Consider the following 22,510-nt stretch of genomic DNA (forward strand, 5'->3'; position numbering starts at 1 on the left):
TAGGCGGCAGCAAAAGAACGCATCCTTCAAGTCCAGTACAGTAAAATACTGTGCAGTGGGTGGTATAAGGCTGAGCAAAGTATATGGGTTTGGCACATTCGGGTGGAGGGTCTCCACGGCCTGGTTTACCATTCTAAGGTCTTGAACTGGTCTAAACCCTCCCCCTTCCTTCTTTACTGGCAGTAGGGGCGTATTCCACTGGGATTGGCAAGGTTTTAAAATTCCATGTTTCAACAATCGTTCCAAATGAATCCACACTCCTTCTGCTGCCGCTCGTGGGATGGGGTACTGGTTTACTGCCACTGGGTTGGCAAAGGGCTTGGTCTTTATGATAATGGGTGGGATGTTTTTGGCCATTCCTGGTGGGTTGTCCTCAGCCCATACACGAGGGTCTGCTTCCCGTAAAATCACCTCAGGGATCTGCCCCTCCTCTTTTTGTACCACCATCAGCCTCCAATGCTCCCTTAGGGGTACTTCTAAAGACAATTCACCCTTTACACCCGTGTTCATAGTTACTTCTCCACTTGGGGTAAAGGTGATCTGAGCTTGCAATTTAGCTAACATGTCCCGGCCCAATAATGGAATGGGGCATTCAGGGATATAAAGGAACTTGTGCAGGACTGTATGTCCTCCCAGCTTGCAGCAGACAGGTTGCAGGAATGGTGCCTTTTGTGGTTCGCCCGTGGCCCCTACAATGGTGATTGCTTGTTGGGTTGGTTTGGATATAGCTGTAGGTAAAACCGAATGGGCAGCTCCTGTGTCCACCAAGAAAGAAAAAGTCCGGTTCCCTGTTTTCATTTTGACCGTGGGCTCATGGGAACCTAAGTCAGTTGGGCCCGGTCTGTCCTAATACTGGTCCTCTTGGAGACTCATGGCTCCAGCAGGTCCTCCTGGAGTGGGGGGGTACCAGGGCGGTCCCTGTCCACGACCTCTTCCCCTTCCCGGCACCCAAGATTCAGCTGCTGGATTCATTGGATTTCCTCTTCCTTGGCCCCTCCCTTTGGAATTTGCTTGGGGGCATTCTCTCTTCCAATGCCCATCCTGCTTGCAAATAGCGCACTGGTTTCTGCCGAGTCGGGCGCGCCCTCCTCCCCGGGCGCCTCCCCCTGTGGCCCCTGCCTGAAGTGCCATCAATTTCTTAACTTTGTATTTTTCCTTTTTCTTCTGGGCCTCCTCATCTCTCTGGTTATAGGTAGTCTGCGCTATTTCCAACATCCATTCTAGGGTGTGCCCCATGAACCCCTCGTGTTTTTGAACTTTTCTTCGAATATCTGGCGCCGCCTGAGCCACAAAGGCCGCTTTTATGATGGGAGCATTTACTCCTTCATCTGGGTCAAAGGGGGTGTATTGCCTGTACGCCTCCTTTAATCGTTCCAAAAAGGCTCCTGGGGGTTCCTCAGGTTTCTGAACCACCTCCCTGACCTTCATTAAGTTAATGGGTTTTCGGGAGGCCCTCCTCATCCCAATCAGAACATACTGACGGTAAGTATTCAGGGTGTTTTGACCATTTGTTTCCTGGTAGTCCCAATTAGGGGTTTGAAGGGGATAGGCAAGATCTTCATTTACATTTTGGGCCCGCAAATGTGCCCTGGCTTCTGTATGAACTCTTCGGACCTCCTCTGTAGTCAGCAAAGAGTTTAAGAGGTACTGCACATCATCATAAGTGGGGTTATATGTTTGAAAAATCCCCTCAAACAACTTTATAATTTTTGCTGGGTTTTCCTCAAAAGAGGGATTCTGGTTGCGCCAATTGCACACATCAGAACTAGTAAAAGGGACATGCTGGACGGTATATGTCCGAGGTGGTATCGCCCCATCTTGCCCCGGGGGTCCTGGTGGGTCATAAACTCGGCGCAAAGGGGCTATTGTGCTTGCTTTTTCCTTTTGTTTCTCTGCTGCCTCATGCAGCTTCGCTCTATCCCATGCTTCTAATAAATGCCTCTGTTCTTTTGTTGCTCTTCCTGACGTGCACGTTGCTGCCTTTAGCAAGTGCGGTGCCACGTCTACCGCATCTTTCCATGGGTCAATCTCCCTCCTCACTCTCCGGTTGTCCTTTTTCAACCACCTTCCCCCCCTCTTGTTACAGTCCTCAAGCTTTCCTCTAAACTGTACTTCATCCTCCTCCTCATCATCTGAGGTGTCTTGTTTTGCAGGGGTCCCTCCTGTTCCTCCTCCCGCCCCTGCCTCCTCTGGTATTTGCGGATCCGGCAGCGGCGCGCCTGGTGGTGGCGGCGCCGTTGGCGGGGCATACGGGGGAGGGGGCTTCAAGATTCCTCCTTCTTCCTCTTCTGGCTCTGGGAGGACTGGGGGTACAGGCTTTTCTTTTACTGCACAGACCCGAGCCTCTTGGGCGCCACGCCCCAGGGACATTCGGCAATTCTGTAGCCAAGGTGGATTATTCTCTGTGTTCCTTTTCCAAGTGGAAATATAGGGGATTTGGTCTGGGTGGATGCTCACTATATTTCGCCACAAAGGATTTATTAACTGCAAATCAAAGGTTCCCTCCGAGGGCCACCTAGTTCCCTGAGAGGGCCAGTCCACTTCGCACAAAGTTCGTAGGCGTTCTTTTCTTAGCTTAAAGCCCCAATCATCGTCCTTCGTGGCCGCTTTCCAGTTATCCAGAAAGCATTGCAGAGGGGTGCATTTACTGCCTCCTGACCCCATCTCCTAATAGGATACTCCGCTCCTGCACAGGGTTTTTTTTACAAGCACTCACAACTTCGCTACAGGCTGTGGCTTGGTCGAGCTCTCGCTGCCAAGAACCGCACAGCCCTACACACGCTTAGCCAAGGGGACGCTAAGCCCCGGCCACTCACACATTCATCCTTTCACTGGAGTATCCTTCATTCCTAATGCCCCACCACCCAAAACCTTTCCCCCTTGTACCACCCTTTTTACCTTTTACTGGCGGCACTTTACTGCCACGGCCAGTCGAGGCTGATCAGGCCTCACGCCCTGCCTTTTCCTTCCCCAGGGCTTACCTGTTCCGCTGCGGACTGTCACCCCTCCGGCCGGCCTCTCTCTTTTCTCCCTCGACCAGGTGTCTCCACGCAGGGACGGTGCAGTGATCTCCCCCTACGAACTGGCAGGGTGCGCGCTGGAGGTTGCAGACGCCGCGCCTGGCTGTTCACCGGTCGAGCCTGGCCCCTGGTCCTACGCGAGGGGCGGGGACATATCCCGGACAGGAGCCCCCAAAATGAAGACTTAGTTAAAAAGTCCGGCTGTTCAGCTGTCCCTCAACCCCCCCAAGACCTCAGGGGAAGGAATGACTCCAGAGACTTCTCAGTCGAAGAAAAGAGATTTATTCAGTAGCTCTGCATGCAGGGGCAACCAGCAGATAAGTTCTGCAAAGATGGCTGCGCCACATAGTATCAAAACAGTGATATTTATACCTTTCACTTCCCCCCTAACTACGTACCCCTCCCCAGTACCCCTCCCCAGCCCTGTGCAACGCGTGATCAGTTCATGTGCTATACATTCATTGGTACCTGTGTGCACGTGATCATTACGTATGTGGTGCTGCTAAATGCTTGGTACCTGTTACTCTGCCTGGTACCTTATCTTGTTTTTCCTCTTACCCTCTGAACATTCCTTTCCTTATTTAGTCATATTTTCAGCCACCATTAGTTGGTTAGCTAATGCAGCCCCCCTTAGCTATCGGTTCTATATGTGGCTGCCTATTCTGTTCTATATGTGGCTGCCTGTTCCAGAATTTAAAATCTGTTCCTCACAAGATCACAAGGTGCTTTTTTCTAAAAAAATGTTTAGAGGTACTCTCATTTTCCTACTCATATTGAAATACTTCCCCTCAATGAAGCCAAACTTAGATTCACAAAATGTTTAGGGGTATGCCACAGACACATTCTAGACAGGAAAAGGCTCTCAAGGAGGGCATGGAGCTGGGCCTGTGGGGCGTGTGACCACGGAGAGGAGGTGTGGCCTAGGGAGGGTCTTGAAGGCTAGATAGAGAGGTATCAGGGCCACTTTTGGCCCTCAGATTTAAGGTTCCTCACCCCTGCTTTTGAATGTGAGCGAGTATCCCACTGGAACCTGAACAAGAACTGGAAGCAACAAACCCAAGCTGTGGATATCTGTGCTAATTCCATCTCTCCTCTACCAAATTTCAATCAAAGTGTGTTCGAAAATCCTGTTCCTCTGCTTACTGGTATTTATAAGAGGAAAACTGCTTTCAAAAGTTATGAGAGGGAAGAGAGATGCCACACACACATTAATCTCTCTTAGGGATTTACATGTAGCTGTGAAACATCGGGTATGTTTCTTACACATTTCTTTTACTGTTCTGTGTCCTCTGGAAAGACCCAGGATAATTTCAAATCTGCTTCTTAAAGGGATATTTGGAGAAACTCATTTCATTCTTAAGTACCATTGACTTTGTACTGAGAGGGCAAATGGACTCCATCAATGTGAGGCTCTCACTGGTGGGTAGCATGACTTTTGCTCTAACTTGACTCCCATAGAGAGTTGTGCAGTAAAATACACTTCCATCTGTGCCTGGAGGGTGCTTTCTGTGCATGGAATGAGACCCTAGAATACCATCCTTGACTTAAAAGACACAGGTGCAGAACTGGCCCTCCATATTACACTTTATATTTGATATTTTCCACGCTGTTTTCGTTTTATGAACACTTTGGATACTGGCAACTGGGAAGGGGAAGAAATCTCATTCATTTTGCATCTGTCAAATTTGCCCTTTCAAATTGCGAATTGAAACACAGCTGTCTTTTGAAATTGATGCTTATCAGAATTTCACGATGCAGTTCTCAGACGAATCAATGTTTCACAACAACGCACTAGGGGAAATTGCTTGCAAAGGTGTGGACTTGAGTAAAAGAAAAAAGTATTAAAATGTGCCTGTTAGGAGAAATTCACACTAATATGCTGGAGAATTTTCATGAAGATATTTTTTAAAAGAAATTGCAAATTGCACAGAAATTTGGAGAATGTTTGGAAAAATGTGAGTGGATTGAAATGGACTGATCCTGCCATCCTTAATGGCATCTCTGCTAAAAAATCAGCCTGTGGCTTTTGAAGTGAGCTAGTTTGATGCTTTCTTTCGCTTCTGGCATGTGCCCAGCAGTTGTATCCAATCAGCCATGTTCTGACAAAGACATGTTTTCCTTCTACCAGAACCACTTGATGTAAAACAGCAAAGCCCCGGGTTTTCCCCCTTTGCAATGCTAGTACAAGACCTGTAGTACTTACGTAATCATTAGTTTAACAAAGGCCATATTTCAACCGCAAGGTGTTTCAGGGCAACAACTTTCCCTAGTTGGAATGACACAGGTATTTATTGCAGGAAATCCCTTGCAAGAAATATCTGCCTATTACAGACAGCAATAAAGTCAACTTTTTGCCTTCAGCGTAATTCTTCCTAGGGCTGATCTGCAAATGTCTAAAGAACAGAAACATTAAAATACCTGCTGAATGGCAAGAGTTTTCCACAATAGCAGTGATGCTGACAATAACATATAGTTAAGCAGATTTGGACAAGAGATTTATAGACGATAGTTCAGGATATACAATATAAAAATATGGCTCCTAGGTCATTAATGGACTTCTGTGCCAATGGGAAAATAATTCTGTGACACATCTTATGTGATTTATTTCCCTTTGGCTTTTTTTTTTTGCAACAAGGCCTTGTATAACATAAATTTAGGTTTCTTTGTTTTGACTCAAGCAGAGTGAACTTATACATCTACTTTTATGTATATATCCCATTCTTTGGGTATACAGTGAGGATGGCACAGGAATCTGTACAGAATATTTTCTCCTTGAAGAAAATCCGAAACCTTTACCTGGACAGAGATCTGTGTTTTGGAGATTACTGGAATCCTCATTTCACGTTTCTTACAGTTATCTTTCAGAATAATAAAAACAATGCATTTTTGGAACTGTCAACTGCACATTCTCTGCACGCAGGAAGTTCCAAGTAGCGATGGGAAAACTGACTTCATCATAGTTTGGAATTTGCCCACTGAGTTAGGAATCCAGCTGTCTCATCTTGGAGAAAAGGTCTCTGTCACTATAAGATTTTGAAATCTCTTTGAATGTTGGGAAAGCGACATGTGTAATGCAGTACTCCTTTCAGCTCTGTGCATCATGACATCTTGCATAATATACAGGTATGATTGTTAGTTAGGTCATTTCCCCTGGTGTTCAGTCCAACCTAGACTCTGCAATCATCACCTGAGAAGCTTCTTTGTGTGCCCCCTCCCAGGGAGGTTCAGAGGGTGGCAACATGAGAACGGGCCTTTTCGGTGATGACTCCCTGCTTGTGGCATGCCCTAGTTTTAGGCACCAGGAAAATACTTTTCCTTTCCCGCAGACCTTTTGGCCTTTTATTTGAAGGATTTTGTGGCCTCTTTTAGTTTAACTGTGTTTTAGCCTTTATCTGAACTGTGTTTTTAGGTTTTTATTGTTTTTAACCACTTTGAGTTACCTTTGTGAGAAAAGTGATTAAGAAATACAATGAATAATAATCATAATCATAATATGATCACAGAACAGCCTGCAGCAATATCCCCGTTAGTTACAAAACAGCCACCGAGTCTGACTTGGCTGATCTATCACACAACAGCTGACTATGGTGGTGCAAGCCTTTCTTCCATTGTTATAAAAAGTTATCTAAGTGGAGCATCACACACCTTGCTCTGCCGTTTGCTATTCTACTAATTCATGATAGACAAACACCCTTGGAGGTCACTGTCTGCAACACTAGTTGTCTGAAACCCACTGGCATAACCTTTCCGAAACAGGAAAATATTTTCAGACAAGCTCATATTAAGGTAGCTTATGTAGACATACAGGGGTTGAAGTTCTGTATTTTTTCAGAAGACTGCAGCATTCATCTTAAGCTAAAAGGCCATTAGAAGCAGAGCAGTTTTGAAAATAGAGGTAGTTTTTAAAAGGTAATCATAATTTTCTTTTCCCCCCCAGTATCTCTATTTTACCACCTCATTTTCAGGTTGATCTTCAATAAGCTGTAGTCAAAAGAGTCTCCTCTCAGGCAAAGGCTAGGAAAATAAAAGCACAAGAACTAATGCGAGCAAAGGGATTATGGCGACCAATTAGAATATGAGGATTTGCCCATTCATAGCAATAGCTATTGAGAAATAACCGCAGTCATTATTCATATGCTTTGACTCTGATTGGTTAAATAATGGTTGATTGCCAGACTAAAGGGATGTTCTTGTATCGTGCAGTCATTAAACACACACACACACATTAAAAAAACCCCACTTCAAAGTGCTTATGGAAATGAAGCAACTGCCACAAGCGTGCAGGGAAATTGCTAAACAAGGTAGAGAGGGGAGGCTGTGTATATGTGCCAGTAACTGTGCAGTAGGAAGTTTATTCTCTGTCCAGTATTTTCCCCACTTTCCCACAATACAGCATGAGCACCAGTTCATTTTCTTACATTCTTTGCCAACCATCTAAAACAATGGCAACAAATAACCTACACCATATTGTGCTCCTGGTAGGTTTGCTTTTGAAACACTGGGGAACGCTCGTGATTATTTGGGGATGAGGAAGAGAACCTAGACACTCACACAGAAATATTGTCTTTACTGCTTAGGAGTTTGCCTACGAAACCAAGAAGCGACTGCTTTATGATTGTGAGTGATGATACAAAAGATACAGCACTTCATTAAACCGGTTTCATTATTGCTATTTATTCACTGATATGGTTCAAGATGGGGGTACAGCAACATAGGTCGCAGCCCTGAGGTGCTTACAGTTGAAATGAATTATGCAGACCTTTCTTGTCTCCTGCCTCCCTTCTGTGAATGTGTGCATGCATTTCAATATGTGAAGTAACTAACATTAATTTCAAAGGAGGGTCCTTTCTTCTCCTGTATTTCAACCTTGGAAATCTTTGATGTTTCAAAGAATCTCCTTGCCGAACACAATCTCATTCCCACAGATGCCTAACTCATCAGCACCTTTATAATTATCTCAGGAGAATGGCAGAAAGTCATTACTCAGAACAGAGAAAAATGCAATAATTACACCACACACTCAGTGACATATTTGTGCGCTACCATTCAATAATATCTTTAGATGGCAGGCAAATAAACAGATGGATGCAAAGCAGAAGATCAGGAGCCATCTATTAGCATGATTGTCTGCATTAAAAACAAGCTGACGGCTCTGGATTGCATGCACACACATATGAATTTTGCCTAAGGCTGCAACCCAGGTCTACTCAAAATCACATTTAATTAAACAGGGCTTACTCTCAGGTAACTGAGGTTAGGATTGCAGCCCAGAACCATCAGTGAGCACTCAGAGTGAGGGGAGAAATCTGATTCAGTTCTCATTTAGAGGTGAACCTATTTAATTTGCACATTCTGATTTTTCTTTTTTGCTATTGTTGGCAACCATCTATCAGAAACAATACACAAACCAAAAAACAGCCAGCCTTGAAAACTCACACTTTTCTGAATTTTGCAATGCAGTTCTCAAACCAAGTAATGTGTACCGAAATGCACATATTAGGGTAAAGTATGCACATAAACAGGGGCAGACCCTGGTAATATGGCGCCTTATGTGAGGCCAAAATTTGGCACCCCCTGGCTCTCGTGGTGTCTTCCCAAAGCTTCCCATAGATATTTCAGTCACCATGTACATTTCCTGATTATGTCCTACAATGCACCTTTCATCCCACTGGGATCACCAAAGAATGGCAGGTAGCTAAACACTCTAGCCCCCCCCCCCCCATGCTTGGAGGACTAGACTGTGAATACCACCAACTAATAGCATTCTCCTGGCAAGTACTATGAAGGAGAAGCATTTGGTGCAAGAATTTGTAGCAGCGCTGGTTGGGAATATCCCAATGAGAACTGAAATGGTGATAACAATGTACAGATGGTTCATTTGCTCTGTGGCATCATAGCATCGCGGGACGTGGGTGGCGCTGTGGGTAAAACCTCAGCGCCTAGGACTTGTCGATCGCATGGTCGGCGGTTCAAATCCCCGCGGTGGGGTGAGCTCCCATCGTTCGGTCCCAGCTCCTGCCCACCTAGCAGTTCGAAAGCACCCTTAAGTGCAAGTAGATAAATAGGTATCACTTTATAGCGGGAAGGTAAATGGCGTTCCATGTGCTGCTCTGGTGCCGGCTCGCCAGAGCAGCTTAGTCATGCTGGCCACGTGACCCGGAAGTGTCTGCGGACAGCGCTGGCTCCCGGCCTCTAGAGTGAGATGAGCGCACAACCCTAGAGTCTGTCAAGACTGGCTAGTACGGGCAGGGGTACCTTTACCTTTTATCATAGCATCAAGAGCACCCAAGAAAATACTGTTATTTTCTATTGTTCCTATCAAATCCTCGATTCTGAGATTTTGATTTCTTGGAGGTTTCACGTATAGATTACAGTTCACCAGTGCCATTAGCATACCTGCTAGGAGCTTATTTCTCTCATCTCCTTGCCCATTTGTAGATCTTGGCTCAGAACTGTTTTCTGCAGAGTCCAGGGAAGGGAACTGGTCATTTTGTATGAGGGTTTTTTTATTATAAAATAATAATAATAATGAGACAGAAGTTTGGCATTTGGCCGTATTCAGAGGAATTTCCACCTGAACAAACTGCCCTCTGATACACTAGAATACTGACATATTCAAGGCAAATAGCCAGATTTTTACTCCCTCCCACCTCTCTCCTTTTATTTTGGCAAGCTGAACAAGAAATTGGATTCTTTCTTTGGTAGTCACACAGACTGTAGCTTGTGCCTACTGACCCACAAAGTTGCATATGGAACAGCTACAGATGTGGCAGCGATTCCTGCAAGCTTGCTAAGAGTAAAAATATCTACAGTTAGCTGTGCTGAAAGAGAAAGGTCACAGAACCTGGATAATTGCATGAAAAGGAAGTCTCCTTTGAAACCAATGAACTTAAGAAGAGAACAGCTGGTTTGCACCAACAGCCCACCTAGTCCAACATCTCGTTTCCCACAAGAGCTAACCAGATGCCTCTGAGAAGCCACAAGGGGAATATCAAGGCAATAGTCCACTGTTGTTCTCCAGCAACTTGTATATCTGAACCTAGAGGTTTCATATAGCCACCATGGCTAGTTTTATAATCTAATATCATGGAATCGGCTGGCTACCAAATGGTGGGCATATTTACCCCATTTCAGAGCCCTGTGAGGAATCTTATATGTACGTGATGCTCTTGCACATGCCAGCTGCCCTATTCATTCAGTTGCTATTATTATTATTAATTTCATTAATTTCATTTCTATACTGCTTTATAAAGAAAAAAAATCTCAAAGCAGTTTACAACAAATTCAAACATCAAATAAAACAATCCAGAGTAAAACATGACTGAAGAAAGTCATGTATGTGTTTATATCAATATTTTTTATTTAAAAAGAAAGTCAATACAGAGTATACATTTAAATCAATGTAATTACAGATGTTGATTCATGGGTGAGAACTACTCTCTCCACTGAAATTATTATTAATAATAATAATAATAATAATAATAATAATAATAATAATAATAAACTTTTGTATATAATTTTTATTATGTTTTCTGTTTTACAGTCTAAGATACTCATTTTACATCCTTAAGATATCAGTGACTCCCATTCTTCTCTTTCCATGGTTCATTTTACATATCATAAATCCCTGCATATTTTACAAAAACTATACCATTCTGTATTCCGTTATTGCATCCCTCAAAACGTTTTTACACTGTTGAATGTATCTTAATGCTGCCAGCATTTTCAGCTGTACACAATTATATTCAATAAACGTTTTCCAATCTTCTTTAAACGTATGTTCTTCTTGTTCTCTTATTCTATATGTTAAGTCTGTGAGTTGTGCATATTCCGTCAACTTAAGTTGCCATTCTTCTTTAGTTGGGACCGTGCTCGTTTTTCATTTTTGGGCTAACAAACACGGGCTGCAGTAGTAGCATACATAAATAACCTTTTTTGACACCTGGGAATTTCAGTCTGAGTTATCCCCAACAGAAAGGATTCTGGTTTTGGGGGGGGGAGAGAATTACTTTTAAACATTTCCCCCCCCCCAATTCACTATGGATCATTTCCCAATACTCTTTTACCCTTTTGCAAGTCCAACACATATGAAAGAACCTTGCCTCCACCTCTTTGCATCTCCAGCACTTATATGATTCAATAATAATAAACTTTTGGAGAAGGGTAACGCTCCATGTGCCCTCTAGGGTTCCAGGATTTCTTTTTTTAAAAAAGAAATACAATTATATCATCACTGGATTAGGGTGTTGGTGTAGCAGCTGCACCTAATACTGCAGCATCAGAAGAGTTCCTGGAAGTCAGGTTCTCCTCCCAGAGAGCATGTGTTGCAGTGAGGTCACCACAACTGACTCTCTGTTGCTGGGATGGATAAGTTTGGATTGCCACAGCTACCCGATTGGTCCCTCGGAAGCATGGGACCTGTTCCGGCCAGTGGGGCTGCAGAAATTGCTTCTGAGGGATACATATATACCGCTGCATGTTCCGTTGAGATTCTTCTGTTTCGCTTCGTCCACCGGATCACCTGCCTACCCTCCCTATATTTAGGGTCTGTGTTGTCCTTGCTATACCGTCATGGGTCGTTTGCTTTTGGGGCAGGGGCCCGGTAGGAGTTTTTCCCACTTGGCTGATTGGCTGGTGCCTTTTGGGTTTTGCCTACCGTGTAGCAAATCGTCACAACTTTGTAAGGTTTGCGGTCAGGCATTGGTTAATGTGTGTGGAGGGGACGAGGCGTGGCTGTGACAGGTCCCTCCAATGGTTGCTGTGTAGATATTCCATTAAAGGAATCCAGGGGCTCGCCATGCATTTGCCCGACCCCTGAAAGGGGGATAGGGCCGCGCAAGAGCCCCTGGAAGCATTCTGTGTGTGATCTTAGGGATCTGCACCCATCCCAATCGATCTCCCGGGGTGCTTACCTTGACTGACCTCTGCAACTGGCAGTTGTCAGTTCTGTTCCTGTCCTGGATAGTCTGGGACAGGTTCAGATAGTCTGAACCAATGCCTAAGCAAACCAATCACAGCCTGTAATCAATAAAGTTGAGGCCAAAATTATGCCAAACCTCAAACTAAAATTTGAGTCATGTGTGAATTTATTTCTAGGCAGTTTTGGTGATCTTAACACGCAATGCTATCAGTTTATATACTGGAACCTGCATTACAGAGAGGGAGTTGTAGTATAGCAGTGTATGGGATATAGCTCTTTTAGAACATCTAACTCAGGGGTCAGCAACCTTTTTCAGCCGTGGGCTGGTCCACCGTCCCTCAGACCATGTGATGGGCCAGACTATATTTTGGGGAAAAAGTGAATGAATTCTTATGCCCCACAAATAACCCAGAGATGCATTTTAAATAAATGGACACATTCTACTCATGTAAAAACACGCTGATTCCTGGACCATCTGCAGGCCGGATTGAGAAAGCGATTGGGCCACATCCAGCCCATGGGTCTTAGGTTGCCTACCCCTGATCTAACTTAACTACCATGAAGTTATTCAAGGGGACTCTGAACTCAATTAGTTTGATTAAAAAATGGTACTTCTTTTTATGTTTATTAATGATGGGGGCAGGTTTAGATGTCCTCCAGCGATTCAGTCATCTTCATGGCAGGGTTATTTCAACATATAGCAATATAGTTTGGGCTTTTAGATGTATAGCAGATGTAATATCTTAAATAATTCTGATGTATTCCATTGTATCAAAATTGTCCATGATTTTTGTCTTTTGTTCCTGTCGAAGAGTTTACGAAATAATATTTTTTTCTTGGGAAAAAAGAGAGAGAGATGGAGCCTCCCTACCACCCCAGTTATCACTAGAGATAATATTAATTGGTACCCCTGTTGGCAGCTCCTGTTAGCTAGGGAGAAAGAGGATTTTAATGGGAATTGAGAATGAATGATTCCCTCCTGGCTTGAAGTAATCTCTCTGGAGCTGCTTTGCAACATCATGGGGTGGAGTACTGAGGAGGAAAGGTAAGGCGTTTGATCTGGCATTGCGGTTGTTCAGCAAAGCACTGAGTCCAAAACATGAAACGCCACACAACAATAATAAAAGAGACACAATGAGCAGCCATGGGGGAGGCACTTCAAGCAGCAAATGAAGCTGGAGTCCTTGACTTCAAGCACTCAAAACATCTCAACCCTGAAAAACATCCAGTATTTGGGTAAATAATGTTTGATGCGAAGAGCGATTTCTTAATTCAAAACCACACTGCTGGTTTTGGAAAAGCCTTGCCATCATTTTACAAAACTGCTTCCCATTAACTAAATCTATGTTAATTTTGTACCCGAAATTACGAGCTTGATACTGATTCAGCAGTTTGTGGTCATTTGGCATCTTGCCACATGGCAAAGCGAACAAAAATAGGCTTGGATTCCAAACTGGAAACGGCTCAAGCATCCTGTTAAGAATCAAGCAGATTGTTCTTCAGAGGGTAATCTTACTCCTCTCTGTCTGCCTGCCAGTCAAGTGAATCTCAAGTACACTTTGTATTTATAGCAAACATTGAAAACATATTTTAAGGGATAATATGATGAATTAATATGCACGTGGGACATGCAAACCTGCAAAGTGGCTCATTCAGCACAGCTTTATGGAGCTCTCAGTGCTCAACACGATCTGGCTGCTGCAGAGGCTATTGTCTTCAATTATGAAGAAGCATCAATGTTCTTATGGCCATTCATAATAGGCTGACTGACATTTGAACTGCTGTCAGGGGAAATAAACTCTAGAAAGCCATTCACAGATTTACTTTCTAGAAAGCCACGTGGTTTCAAGCTTAGTAAAGGGTTGGCCTATCTAACTTCTTCCACAGAATTCAACCAACCTGCATATCCTGTGGCATACCCCACAAGTGTCCCAGATAAACGAGGACATCCTGCTTTTTCTCGTGAGAAGATGGCAGCCATTTTGGGCATCTTGATTTCACACGATTTTACACCGTGATTCCCCCCTGAAAAAGTGCCTTTTGGGGGCTGCAATCTCACATGGTGCCCCAAAACGTATGTTTTTGGCCACCATACCTGAAAAAAGTGATTTATTTTTTTTTTTGGGGGGGGGGGAAATTGCAGTGCGAAATCATGCAAGATCATAGCATCCAAAATGGCCACTGTCCTCTTGTGAGAAAAAACAGGTAGATCGTGTCCCAGAAGATGGCATCCCAGTTTTTGTTTTCAATGTGTTGGAGGGTATGCTGTGGTCCCTGGGAAGCCAGAGAAACAGGGGATCTCCTTCTCCAAGGGCAAAGAGAGAGAGAGAGAGAGAGAGAGAGAGAGAAAGAAAGAAAGAAAGAAAGAAAGAAAGAAAGAAAGAAAGAAAGAAAGAAAGAGATCTGCCCTCTGTGAGGGTTAACTGATGTTAGATTCTCCCTACCTGCTGTTATAAAGTGCCTTTGGTTTCCCACCCCTCGCTACCTTAGGACCACATCTTAAATCTTAATATAATCAGTCCTTGATATGATAATATTTATGGCTGTTTATTTAAGTATCCAAAAATTGGTAAAATGTGGACATCCTTTATTTTGCAAATGGAACTTTTTGCTGCATATGTTTGACAGTATGATGTTATATGTTTAAATGTTCTCTCTCCGTGCATGTTTCTCTCTTGGACAAACAGTTCTGCTTCTTGTTCGTGTGCCCTCAGAGCAATAAAAATGGAGCTCTTGCAGTTTGCTGTGTTTATCCTTGGCAATCTTGTCTCAGGCCTCATTATACTTTGAGGTGGCAAAGATTGCACAACTGTGATCTTATTGCCTCATTTTATTTTATTTTATTTACACGGGGGAGGTGTTTCCGAGAAATCGCTCTCATGTGAAAATCTCTGGTTTGACACAAACACCTGCCCACCTAAACATGAGGTGGTAAAATCACTGTGTAGTGCAGACACTTTACCATCTTCGGAATAAACATCATGAGTCAGTCCATATTCTGACTCTTGCACTCAGTCCACAGACTTAACAGCAAAACTGAAGAAACATGAAAGAATTAAAGGACCAGGTGATGATTTAATGCTGGGGCCAGAGAGGAAGACAGATAGAGAGTGAGACAGTGAGTGGGCGATGTTGCAACCAATCAGCTGCAGGCCTCTGATCATATTTACCAATTGGGAACTAGCAAGTGTGAGTGGATGATGTCATAGTATATTACAGCAAGCCTAGCCAAGTGATTGAGTAATACATCAGGAAGATAGCTGTGTCCTTAGAGCATCAGGCTGGTCCCTGTTTCCCATTATAGTAGCTTACAGGAATTTAGAAAGAAAAATAGGAAATGACATATTTTTTACGTGCTTTATTCTATGTCTCATTAGAGGGTTAGCCACTTACATATTAGCTATCTGTCTCTGTATCTGCTTAATGTCCGAAACAATTTATTTTAAGATCTACTTTAAAAGCAAGACATTCCCTAATTGTCTCACTATAATATATGTAAAATATTTCACTACTGGGGCTCATTAGCAAAAGCATAGATGCCGTTTAGTAATCCATAAGGTGATACTGGTTAATGAACATTGCAAATGATCCCACTAGCTACTTTAAGATTAATAACAGATATGTCTCCTGCAACAAACAAGTCTCCCATCCCTGGAGAGAACTGGAGAAAGTGGATCATAATTAGGATGAGGGCATACCAGGCATTTATAGTTGTAGTTTTTACCAATGAAACTATCCTGCTTTTGTTCTACAGCTGCTCTGATTTGGAAGGCACAGAATGCATCTCTGCCTATATTCGTGTTGCTATGTGCTAGCACCATTCTTTCTGAAAATAGGGCATCAACTTAAAAATACCAAAACTAGGATGGGGCATACTTGTCTCCAATTTGAATGTTATCCTGGTTCTTTTTGCCAATTAAATATTTTTCTCCAGGTACATCCATGTGGGAACATGTATGCCGATAGTGCTCCATGTGTGCACATTTTCTTGTCTTGCTGCCCTGGGAATTGTCCTTTGGCTGTTGTATCACATGTGTGAACCTTGCCACACCACCTATGGAATCTGTTCATCTTAAATTTAGCAAAATCCCTGTGGGACAGCTTCATGGTTTGTGATAGGGATGGCTGAAGCAGCTTGGTTTCTTAGATCCATCGGTTGAATTACTGCCTGCCATTATTTGAGGAGGGAAAAGAGCTGTGTGTGTGTGTGCACGCGCACGCATTCAGGTAGCTACCCCACAGGGTAATTCTTCAGAACATGTAAAAGCTACTTCTACAGCCTCTCTCCTGCCATTTTCTTCAGCTGGATGTGTGTGTGTGTATGCATTTAACACGACATGAAAAAGGTGGTCAGTGAGCCCTGAAGGGCCCCTGCAGATCCAGGTCCTCACCCCGTCCTCACCATCATGCCAATGCTGTCACCAGCCCCATCACTGCAACTGTAGCCTCACCTGTGGCTGCCCCCATGACATCACAACAGCCTCAAGGGTGCAGCAGTCACAAGGACAACGGTGCTGGGTGGTGCAGGAAGCCCTAGCTGGATGGGGGGGGCAGATCTGCTACCTGAGGCAAATGGCTTCAAGTCGCCTCATGCGTGGTTGCCACAGCATGCAGTACTGGTGCAAGACAATAGCAGAGATCCATTCATCTGAAACCAGCAGAACATGCACACTTGATGCCAGCAGCAGAACAAGCAAATCACTAACCCTTCAAAGATGAGCATTGGCAGGAGGCTGCAGCTCAGTAGATGAGCTTGTATTTTAAGTTGATGAGGTCCCAGGTTAAGTTCCTAACATCTCTGGTGAAAGGCTCTGGGGAAGCATACAAGCTTTGGAGAGCAGCTGCTTGATTATGCTTGACAGTCCTGAGTTAGAGGGATTGTTGATCTGATTTAGCAGCTCCTTACATGGTGTCGTGATTGTGTGTGACCATGACAGGAAGGTGAAAATGGTGTTAAGTGGCAACTAATACATTTTAGGTGCTCTTGAGTTTGTACTATCAGACTCTCACCAGGGAGTTTGGGTTGATTCCTTATCTGCCCAGCAGGCTGACACACATCTTGGGCAAACCTTCTCTCTTGCTGGATCCCTGATTGCACCTCTCAACAGGTGACCGTTTTGCTTACGGCTTGTAGTTCTGCTCATCCTGGCGGGCTCCATATCCTTTTTGAGAATAAAACTTCCTTGTTGTGCCCATTCAAAATGGGTTATTTCTGGTAGTAGAGCTCAGGTCATCCAACTCTGGGAAATGAAGACAAAAGAAACACATCACAGTAGCATCAACAAATGGCTAATTGTGCAAGACGTCCTACTTTTCCATCCAACAGGTAAGGGCTTCATTCAGTGCATTCATAATACCCCAAGATAGTGATGAAGGTTCTGTGATGAATGAGAAGCATGATTGGAAGATTCCCGTTCTTAGCAGAAACTAAGGTGTCCATTATTTTAATGGTCTGGTCCATAAAGCTTCATTTGGGTAATTGTGTTGGAGTCTGAAAAGCAAGGCTGTGAACATACATTTAAAGCCCCCAAAGAATCCAGGGGATAGTAGTTTATTCCTCACAGAGCTATGATTCCCAGCACCCTTAACAAACTACAGATTCTTTGGAGGAAATAATGTGCTTTAAATGCAGGATATGTACACAGCCTAAGTTAGAACTATGCTGAAAAAGAGTCATGCGGCTGAAATCTACAGAACTTGCTTTTCAATGTAAATTATTCCTACATCCTCCAAAAAGCTTTTACTGAGTTATGCTAGATTCCAGCGACATTGTCAGGAGTACCTAACAATCTTGGGAAGCTGTCAGATCCTAAGAACCTTGACTGCTGCTTTTCTGGTAGTTCAGTATAAACACTGGGCAGACTGAAACCACCATTTTAACTGTTCATGCTACACAGAGGAGCCCTTTAGCCCAATTAGATATTTGGTGGGTTCTACAGTAGTTAGGAAGGGACACGGGTGGCGCTGTGGGTTAAACCACAGAGCCTAGGACTTGCCAATCAGAAGGTCGGCGGTTCGAATCCCCGCGACGGGGTGAGCTGACTTGCTGATCAGAAGGTCAGCGGTTCGAATCCTCGCGACGGGGTGAGCTCCTGTTGCTCAGTCCCTGCTTCTGCCAACCTAGCAGTTTGAAAGCATGTCAAAGTGCAAGTAGATAAATAGGTACCGCTCTGATGGGAAGGTAAATGGTGTTTCCATGCACTGCTCTGGTTTGCCAGAAGCGGCTTAGTCATGCTGGCCACATGACCTGGAAGCTGTATGCTGGCTCCCTCGGCCAATAAAGTGAGATGAGCGCCGCAACCCCAGAGTCGGTCATGACTGGACCTAATGGTCAGGGATCCCTTTACCCTTTACCTTACAGTAGTTAGGAGAAGCTGTGAGCTGCCTCAATTCTCTTTGATGCTATCATATCATGTGCTGATCATAATCCAGCATAGAGTTAAGTGAGCTCAACATGCTTAATTTGCCATTGGATTGTGGCCAATGGATGATACTTATTCCATAGAACTACAGAGCCACAGAACATTATGGATGCCTTCATTGCAGACATCACAGCACCAAAGTATTCATTTTCCTCCCCTCTTTAAATACATGTTGATCTGGCAGTCTTCATCCATCCGCAATGGTTGAGTGAAACAAGATCTTTTGAGTTCTGTACTCAAATAGTATTTTATGAAAATCCATCACTTATTTCATAGTCTTTGGTGGCAGCCTCAGAACAATGATTAGAAACAGGGAAAACATCCCAATGAATTAATGGCAATAATTATCACAAATTGCTACATGCTTACATTAATTATATCTGTTTAAAAATAGGCTGGTGATGTAACCTGGCAGAGTTGACACATTAACCTAATGAGAAGAGATTCCCGCCCCGTCTTCATTAGACGACAATGTGCAAAGCAGACACTTACACCACATTAACCCCTAAATTATATGCTAAAGATGTCACTCCCTTCGAAGTGACAGCTTGCTCTCTAACTGTATTTCAGGATTAGCAATCTCTAATCTGTATAGATGCAATCTATTCCATAACTAATCAGGCAGAATTACACCATTTCTCATTTACAACTCTATTACTGTAGCTTGTGGCATAAGCAGGTTGGACCCACCTTAATTCCATGCCAATAAAAGCCACAAGCTTTCCCCCCCCAATCTGAATAAATTATGCAAATAAACAAAAATATGCAAATGAGGCTCTTGCTACTTGTAAAACAGGGATTTGAGCTCCTGTCATTTTTTGCTTCTGAAGTTTTACCCAGACCCATTTGGACAGGAGACTTTCTTAAATACACAAACAGATTGTGGCTTTCAGATTGCTTCATTCAGCTCAGAGCACAAAATCTGTACTTGTGTGTGGCTGATACCCTGAATTTACCTAGCCTGGACTGCATGTCATGAAAAAGCCTATTTGAAATCATACTGATGTACTCATATTTGCTCATGATTTTATGGGTCCTCTCCTACCTCAACTTGAATACAACAGGACTTAAATTTGAAGAATAACAACTATTAACAAAAGTGGTATCCCAGTCGAGAATCTTTCTCAGAACAGTGTACATTAGAGTCCATGCATTGATTTGTTGGATCCAGGCAGCATTTGGCAATGTAGCAAATAACTGGAAAAAAACCCATCAATCCTCATTGGCATCTTTGCTATGCTGAAGGCACTATACCTTGAGTAAGCGGCTGCTATATCCCAGTGTGCTCTTGTATGTGAGTGTGTGTATACATGGGGGGTACACTAAAAAAAATATGAAGAGCCTTCTGGTTTGGAGCAAAAGTCCATTTAATGTTGCATGTTTCCAATGGGGACCAGCTAGATGCCAGTTGGAAGCCCACATTCAGAACCTCAGCAAAACATCCTTGTGCTTGTGCTCCTCAGCAACTGGTATTAAGAAGAGATATTTCATACTCAAGGTAACATATAGAAATAACCACTGATAGTCTTATTATCCATGAATTTGTCTAATCTCAAATTTTCATTGAGAAATTTGCCTAGCCTCATTTTAAAGCCATCTAAAGTGGTAGCCATTGCCACTTCTGGAGACAGAGAGCAAATAGTCAATCCATATAGTAGATCCAAATGGATACAGAGGTGATCATAATATATGTATAAAAGGAAAAATTTGTGCTCTGTTGTGGGTAAACACCAGCTGAAATCACACCTGACATGTAAATCCCACAGAATGGTCCTCACATCTTCGATTTTGCCCTTTTTATTTCCTAAAATGGCTGCAATGGCAACATTGCATTGTTCCCAAGTGGTTCTTCATCATGTACACAGCATTAATGAACTATATTCTAAAATGGCTCAACAGAGGTTTTCCCCTCCCAAGAGATATGGAAGCCTCACACTAGAAAAAGCAGGTGGCAGAAGTAGTTCTTCAGAAATTATGACCAACCAATTAAAGGTATTACAAATTACAGGCACATGTTGCAAGATACGTCATGTGGGAATTTGAAGCCACTAACAATGGATGCTGAATTTACTCTGAAGAACATAAAAAGTTAGCAGTATAAATTTGATGGGTTATATTTCCTTTTGAATAGGCAAAGCCAGAAGGGAATAAAGCAAAGACTAAATTGCATGATAAGATAGAAAGATCAGTGCCAATGCCATGCTGGGTCCTATTTTGAGTGTTTATCTGCTGCTATAACTCCATGGCCCCTTACAGTTTTAGCTACTGACTTTGAATTGGAGCTTTCCTTCCTTTCGGTTTGTGTGTGTTTTGAGTTGGTATGCAAAACAGTCCATTCAGTCTCTGGCTATGCCTGCAATTGTTGCTTATTCCATGCCCATACCAATTTGAGTTAGCCCTAAAGGGGTAAATGTTCAGCAAGACGGTCAAAAATATATCAGAGAGTTTATTATTTATTCATATTTAAATTGTTATAGACCACATTTTAATAGAAATACAGCAAGTTGATATACATAGGAACACAACATCACAAGTGCAGAAGGCCGTGAGTGGCATACCTAGATCTGCTTTCTCTCCCAACTGACCTTCAGCCTGCCACCTGAGGTGACCGCCTCATCCAACCTCATGGGCGGCCTGGCTGTAGCAAGAGCCATTTATAGTTTGCTCCTCCTTGAATCTGTCTATTCTTCTTCCAAAGCCCTCCAAGTTGATGGTCATCTCTGCCTTCTATGCGAGCGAGTTCTATAGTTTAACTACCGTATTTTTCGTGTATCACATGCCCCCATGTATAAGACGCCCCCTATTTGGGGGGACTTTAAATTGAGAAAATGGGGGGGAGATTGTATCCATGTGTAAACGACCCTCAATTTTGAACATATTTTTAAAATAAAAAAACCCTAGTCTTATACACGGAAAAGCACGGTATGTGCTGAATGAAGAAATGCTTTCTTTTATCTGTCCTGAACCTGTCAAGATCCAGCTTCATGGGATATCCAGGAGTTTTAGTGTTCGGAGAGATGAATAAAAACTATTCTCTATCCACTTTTGCCATATTAGGCATAATTTTATAGACTTTTATCATGTCACCTCGCCTTTTTTCCAAACAAAAGTCTCTCATAGGAGAGTTGCTTCACCCCCTTGGCCATTTTGGTTACCATTTTCTGAACCTTTCTAGCTCTACTATATCTTTTTTGAAGTGACCAGAACTGTACACCATATTCCATAGATTTGTATCATGACATTATGATAGCTGTAGTTTTATTTTCAGTTCCTTTCCTAATGATCCTTAGCATGGAATTTGCCTTTCTCCTGGCTTCCACACACGGCATTGACGTATTTTTATTGAGCTGTCTATTAGGACCCTAAGGTCTCATTCCTGGTCATTAACCATCAGCTCAGACCCCATGAGCATATATGTGAAACTGGTTTTTGTTTTGGTCTTTTTGCCCTCGCATTTATCACTTTACTCTTTTTTACATTGAATTGAAATTGTCATTTTAAAGTCTGTTCACTGAGTTAGGAGAGGTTCTTTTGGAGCTCTTCATAATTTCTCTTTGTTTATCGACCCTGAGGAATTTACCGTGGAATCATCATCAAACTTGGCCACCTCACCTGCTCACTCCTAACTCTAGATCATTTATGAGTAAGTTAAAAAGTACAGAACCCAATACTGTTCCCTGTGGGTTCTACTTTCTGCATCCCTCCATTCAGAGAGTTTTCCATTTTTTTCCTATTTCCTGTTTACTGCTGTTTAACCAATTTCTGATCCACAAGAGGGCCTCTCTCCTTATTCCATAACTGCAAAGATTACCCAGGAGTCTTTGGTGAGGTACTTTGCCCAAAGCTTTTTGTAAGTTCAAGTACACTATGTCTGCTGGATAGGCTTGCCATACATCAGGAAAATTCCTGACTTGTCTTGGTTTTTCTGTGTAAAAATGGCATTGGGGGGAATTTTGCCAAATCGGCAAAATGTCAGAGAAAACCTGGATGTATGGCAACACGATGGAAAAAGCAGCAGAAACAGCTCAAAAAGCTTACAATCACAATTTTTGGGTGAGGTTTCCCCCCAAAAGTTGAACAATTTTGGTGGGTTTCTAAAAAGGTCAACAATTTTGGTGTTTTGCGGGTGTCAGGAATTTTACTTTTTG

This window comes from Podarcis filfolensis (assembly GCF_964270895.1).
Source record: "Podarcis filfolensis genome assembly, chromosome: 5".
Classification (NCBI taxonomy): domain Eukaryota; kingdom Metazoa; phylum Chordata; class Lepidosauria; order Squamata; family Lacertidae; genus Podarcis; species Podarcis filfolensis.